We start from the raw sequence: 7,500 nt of genomic DNA, 5'->3' as shown, positions 1-7,500 counted from the left end.
CTCCTTCGTTTGTTTTATACAAAATTTCTCTCATTTTTCTATTTTCTTTTTTCTTTTCTTATTTTTTGCAAATGAAATCTTTAATATCTCCGTCTCGATAATTAAGACTGAAACAAAATTAATTAAGCGGGGTTTAAAATGTGTTTGTTTCAATATTTTCTCCCTCAAATTCTCCATACGTCATGGCACAGAAGTTGCATGCAGAGATTAAAACATTATGGTCAACAGAAAATGCGAGACTGTGGGTGTGGGTGTGTATATGTAAAAATATTAATGAATAATTATGCACGCACAGAAGCACAAAAATTATGAAAGAGTGATGATGATAATAGTAATGATAATAGTAATAATAATAGTGGTAATGATAACAATATCTATACCAATAATGAGAACAATAATAATGATAATGATAGCAGTTTTGATTATTATTATTGTTGTTATTATTTTCATTATTTTATTATTATCATCTTTACTATTATCATTATTATTATCATCATTATTATTATGATTATTACTACTATTATTATTATTGCTACTACTATTATTATTATTATCAGCATTATAATTTTCATTAATATTATTATTATTATTATTATCAACAATATTTTATTATTATTATTATTATTATTATTATTATTATTATTATTATTATTATTTTTATCATTATATATCTATATAAATATAAATATATATATATATATATATATATATATATATATATATATATATATATATATATATATATATATATATATATATATATATATATATATATATATATATATATATATATATATATATATATATTTTATATATATATATAGACTGACAGATAGATAGACAGATAGGTATATAGTTATAGATACACACACACACACACACAGATATGTGTGTGTGTGTATATATATATATATATATATATATATATATATATATATATATATATATATATATATATATACTTTTTCTATTATTTCTATTTTTCCTATCATCCGTCTATTTTTTTGGTAATCATTTTTTTTGTATTCTTTTAATTTTCATTCATTCATCTGTCGTTCCTCTCATTCGCTTTCCGCTCATTCATTTACTCGTGTGTTATTTCTCCTCTTTATACATTTATTCATCATCTCTATCTCACTCGTGTTACTCACATTTTTTTATCCATCCTTTATATATATATATATATATATATATATATATATATATATATATATATATATATATATATATATATATATATATATATATATATATGTGTGTGTGTGTGTGTGTGTGTGTGTGTGTGTGTGTGTGTGTGTGTGTGTGTGTGTGTGTGTGTGATGTGTATATATATATATATATATATATATATATATATATATATATATATATATATATATATATATATATATATATATATATACATATATATATAAAGGATGGATAAAAGAATGTGAGTAACACGAATGGGATAGAGATGATGAATAAAGAGGAGAAATAACACACGAGTAAATGAATGAGCGGAAAGCGAATGAGAGGAACGATAGATGAATGAATGAAAATGAAAAGAACACATGAAAAAAAGGAGCACAAAAAAATAAACGGACGATAGAAAAAAAAAATGAAAATCTTTCGACGCAAAAATATCACAATAGTTAGAGATTTAAAAAAGACATATGTAGTTAGTTCATTACTTATCTCATAAATATATATAGAAGCCAGCAGTTCAAATAGGATATTATAACCTATTAATCAGTTATACATACTGTTGTTGTTTTTTTGTTTGTTTGTTTGTTTGTTTTTGCATTAATGAACTCTTCCTGTCTGTTTTCATCTCATACGTAATTGCCTTCCAATTCTTTATTCGTTTTTTTACTTGTTTTCTTATTTATCTCTCATCCTTCTGTGTGTCTATCTATCTATCTATTTGTCTTCTTTGATTATCTATTTATTCACTGCATTATGTATGGCATTTCTTTACCTATCTGTCTGTTTATCTATATACTTATTTCATTTATTTGCATAATGCATTAATGCGTTTATTTATTTCATACGTTAATCAATCTACTTATTTAATACATTAATTAATTTATTTATTTAATAAATTTACCAATTTATTTATCTAATATATTCATTAATTAATTCACTTAATACACATTAACCAATTTATCTATTTAATACATTAATCAATTTATTCATTACATACATTAATCAAATGATTTATTTAGTACATCAACCAATTTATTTGTTTAATTGTCTATTCCTTCATGCCACAGGACTAAAAGGAGACCCTGTCTATCTCCACCCCATCTGTCTATCAGACGACCACCCTGAGATATTGTGCTTCATTTCGTAAGAAGAAAATCGTTTTATTATTCCCGAATCGAACGCAAATCTTCCACGTCAACAATCTGTCTTTGCAAGCACCCCATGCTTTCAAGACTAAAGGGAGAGATATTGCAACACATTCTGAGGCTGAACAAATTTTTTTTCAGCTATGTTGCTGTCTGTGAAATAGCTATTTGGTGGAATCATACACATACACATTCACACACACACACACATGTACACACACATATCTACACACATATAGGTATACAGATAGATAGATAGATAGATAGATGGATAGTAGATAGGTAGATAGATAGATAGATAGGTAAGTAGACAGACATGGATAGATAGTAGATAGACAGATCGATAGATAGATAGATATAGATAGATAGTGGAAAAATATGAATATAAGAGATGTATTTAACCGGTTTCGATTATATCTTTTTCAGAAATACTCATTCTCATTCATACCTTTTCTACATTTGTCAACATGAATACGGTTCATAGACAGATGTACAGATAGAAAGATAGATATAGCAATATATACATATGTATGTGAGTGTGTGTGTGTGTGTGTGTGTGTGTGTGTGTGTGTGTGTGTGTGTGTGTGTGTGTGTGTGTGTGTGTGTGTGTGTGTGTGTATATATATATATATATATATATATATATATATATATATATATATATATTTATATATATATATGTGTGTGTGTGTGTGTGTGTGTGTTTGTGTATATGTGTGTACCATTCGCTCTAAAAACATTGCCAAGTACCCATCACAGTTGAAAAGATTTTTTTTCTGAGAAACCAATAAAATGAAGTCTCCCCTCACCTCTCCCCCCTCCCCCCCTTCTTCTCCATCAACACACCTATTTGACGAAAAAAAAGTACTTCCATATCTATTCTGCAAAACGAGTCTCTGATCCCCTAGACTGTTGTCATTTCGGGTGTTTCTTCATTTCCCTTTTCGTATAATTCCTCCTGATTCCCTCTTGCTATTTCGTCACAGTCACCACAGTTCCCTCCCTTGCTTAAAGTAACCAAGTAATGTAAGTAGCTAGGTAAGTAAGCCTAACTACCTCCTCTTATTTTCACGCCTTTAAGTACTGTGATATGTACTCTCCTCACACTATCTCAAAGCACATGTTCCCATTAACATATACTCTTAATCAACATTCCAGCTTTAGGTACAAAGAAATGAGTTAAAAAAAAAAAAAAAAGTCCCGTTCTACCTTTTCATCAAGACCGAATTACGTTCTACATTCATCCACACTCGAAAAATATACTTTTGAAACCACTTTTTCCCGACAAAAAAAAATGCAAATTATGGAGGTTTATCCTTCATTCATCTATATCATTGTATGTGAATGAATATTTTCTTGTCATCTAGTTTGGCAATATACATTATGCTTTTCTGAAAAACAGAATGTTCAAAACAGGTTAATCACCAGACAGAAAATGTTATCAAACTTATGAAACATATTCTTTATAATTAATGTGTGTTGTGTTATTTAAGAATGTGGGAGGATGGTAAAGTGGATATGTATGGGGAGGGGAAGAAAGAAAGAGAGAGAGAGAGTAAGGGAAGAAAAGAGTGAGAGTGAGAGAGAGAGAGAGAGAAAGAAAGAGAGAGAGAGAGAGAGAGAGAGAGAGAGAGAGAGAGAGAGAGAGAGAGAGAGAGAGAGAGAGAGAGAGAGAGAGAGAGAGAGAGAGAGAGAGCGAGAGAGAGAGAGAGAGAGAGAGAGAGAGAGAGGGAAGGGACTGAACAGACATTATGGAAAAGCTCTAATTGGGCTGAAACTCAGAATTGGAGCTGAGACGGCAGAGGGGAGGGGGAAGGGGAGGGGATAAGGGATGGCAGTGGGAGGGCAAAAGAGAAAGTCAGGGGAGAGGAGAGAGGGGAGGGGGGAGAGAGGAAAGGGGGAAGAGAGGGGGGGAGAGGGGAGTGGAGGCGAGAGGAAGAAAAGGGGAGGTGGAAGGAGAGAGGGGAAGAGAGAGACAAGAGTTAAGTGGAGGCAAGAGAGGGGAGGGGAGAGGGGAGGGGGAGCAGAGGGGTGTATTCGGGCGCATGGAACCGGTGGCCTGGCGTGGGTGGCAGCGGGTAAAGATGAGAGCCAGCAAGAAGAGGGGAAAGAGAAGGGGAAGAGGAAAAGGTGAGGGGAAGGGAAGGGATTAATCCGAAGGGGAAGGGGAGATAGATATTGGGAAGGGAAGAAGGGGAGAGTCGAAGGCAAAGAGGAAGGGGAAAGGGGAAAGCGAAGGGAGAAGGGCGAAGGGGAAGAAGAGGGGAGAAATGGATAATAAGGGAAGGGGGAGGAAGGGAGGAGAAGGGAGGGTGACAAATAGGAAGGGGGGATTGGATGGGGAAGGGGAAAAGGAGAAGTAAGAGAGGGGAGGAGAGGGGATGATGCAAGATAGAGACGAAACTTGAATGCAGACTATGGGAGGGAAGGGAGGGGGAGGAGGAGGTAGGAGCGGGGAGGCGATGCAGTATAAAGGAAAGGGAGGTTAATGGAAGAAGGTTAGAGGGCAAGGGGAAGAGTGAGAGAAGGAAGGACGTACGAAAGGGAGACAAAGAGGAGGAGAAGAAGAAAGGAGAAGACTACGAGAGGAGAAGACGTCACATGATAAAGTCAGGGAGGAAAGGGGGAGGGGAGGACGATAACAGGAGGGAGAGGGGAGAGGGGAGAGGGGAGAGTGTAGACGGAAGAGGGTGGAAGAGAGAGGGGGAAGGGAGAGGGGAGAAGGGAGAGGGGAGACGGAAGTGGGTGGAAGAGAGAGGGGAGAAGGGAGAGGGGAGAAGGGAGAGGGGAGACGGAAGTGGGTGGAAGAGAGAGGGGAGAAGGGAGAGGGGAGAGGGGAGATGGGACACAGAGAGGGGAGAGGGGAGAGTTGGCGAGAGGTAAAGTGAGTTAGAGAACCATTAGCGAAGGATGATGGTAGTTACTATGAAAGCGAAGGTCTACATAATGGCAGAGAAATAAGGGCCCCAGTCTGCCTCTTTCGGCTGCCGGCTGTGCATTAAAGGAAGACGGGAGAATGCCATGTGAAAATCGTCCATGAAGAAGCTGGATGTTCGGTTTTTTTATTTGATTGAGTTAGGGCCAAATGAATCGCGTTTTTTTGTGCGATGAGAAATGGGTATATACAAACTTATGTACGGATACAGTGTATATATACGCACACGTAGAGAAAGACCTAAATGCATACATACGCACACCCACTTTGAACACAGTCACATGCACATATACCTATTCTCTCTCTCTCTCTCTCTCTCTCTCTCTCTCTCTCTCTCTCTCTCTCTCTCTCTCTCTCTCTCTCTCTCTCTCTCTCGTCCATCATTATCAATGTTATCATTATCTTTATTATCAGTATTAATGTTATTATTATTATTGTCATTGTTGTTGTTATTAATATTATTATTATTATTATTATTATTATTATTATTATTATTATTATTATTATTATTATTATTATCATCGTTATTACCTTTATCATCATTATTACCTTTATCATCATTATTATCATTAATATCATTATAATTATCATTGCTATTATCTTTTTTTATTATTATTATTATTGTTATCATCATTATCATTATTCCCATTACTATTGCTATCATCATTACTGCAGTAACAGTAGCTGAACATTATCATTAGTAGTAGTAGTAGTAGTATCTTTATAATCATATCATTATTTCTTTTATCGATATAACAATATCGATAAAAACTGGGTGATGTAAAATCAATGATAAGTGGTAAAATAAACAAAGAAAGGACAAAGATATCACTGCTAAAATGACTAACGGGCAACTCAGGAAATATACCCAGGAGAAACGGCCATTAAAAGGCAGAGGAACTGGGAGAAAACGCGATGAAAATGCATAATGGTAAAATACGGTGCAATAATGCCAAATGAATGATAGAAGAAGAGAATGAAGGAAGAAAGAAACCAAAAAAGAAAAAGGGCTGTGATTTGTGATAAATAGGAAAAGTATAATAACTGAAATGGTCGTATACACTGATTTATGCTTCTCTACAAAATAGATATATTTCTTAAAACGTAAAACGTAAGAAAGAAAATAAAAATAATTACCACATATATGGAGTTGATCTATAATTACTATTTGTATCATTTAATATATATACACCTCTTTTCCCAGCATAAGACATAATGGCCACACCAAACAAGGCATTAAAGGTTATTCTCTCATCGGTAATAAAACTAACGTAGCTGTACTTCTGACACGATCTTAATGCATAGTAATAAACTGTACCATTTGCCTTTGACCTTAACAGCAGACCATGTCCTGTGATGAAGTAGTTGACATAAGGGCCAAAGTTACTTAGTTATTTATGATCTTTGAAAGTTAAAGGTATGTTGGGAACTGAACACAAAGACCTGAGCTGTCGACTCTAATGATAAATTTCCTGTTTTTCTAAAAAAAGGCCCAGAAAAGTGTTGTTGTTACACTGCGTCTTCTCCTCAGATTGGTATCTTGTGGTGTTGTGAGGGGAAAGATCGAAGGGACGAAAGGGGAAGAGGGAAGGGGAGAAAAGAAGAGTTGGTGAAGGGGAGAGAGAGAGAGAGAGAGAGAGGGATGAGGGGAGGGGGGGAGGGCATAAACCAGGCAAGTATTGCAGCCACAAATCAACAGGTGGGTTAAAACTTATGATCTGTTTACCTCCATAAAGGTTTTTTTTTTTTTTTTGAGGAAGAGCCATTCAGATGAGGGGGAACCCACTCTGTCTCTCTGTCTCTCTCTTTCTGACTGCCTCTCTCTCTCTCTCTCTCTCTCTCTCTCTCTCTCTCTCTCTCTCTCTCTCTCTCTCTCTCTCTCTCTCTCTCTCTCTCTCTCTCTCTCTCTCTCCCTCTCCCTCTCCCTTTCTCTCTCTCTCTCTCTCTCTCTCTCTCCCTCTCCCTCTCCCTCTCCCTCTCTGCATGCCTCTCCGTCCTTAGAGCGATTGCGTGCCATTTCCAGTTAAAGAGGAAACACTATAGTTGAGAGAGAGAGAAAAAGAGAAAAAAAGGAAGGCGTTTCACATTTCTCAAGTGTGAAACAGACCGAGGAGGAAGACAAGAGAGGGGAAAGAGAATTCAAAACTGTTAAAGGGGAACTGGGTGAGGGGACTCGAGGGGAACAGATTGAGAGAAGGACAGCACTTAAGGTGCGGCGGTAATGACAGCAAC

This window comes from Penaeus monodon, chromosome 38 (assembly GCF_015228065.2).
Source record: "Penaeus monodon isolate SGIC_2016 chromosome 38, NSTDA_Pmon_1, whole genome shotgun sequence".
Classification (NCBI taxonomy): domain Eukaryota; kingdom Metazoa; phylum Arthropoda; class Malacostraca; order Decapoda; family Penaeidae; genus Penaeus; species Penaeus monodon.
Note: the sequence above shows the minus strand (reverse complement) of the source record.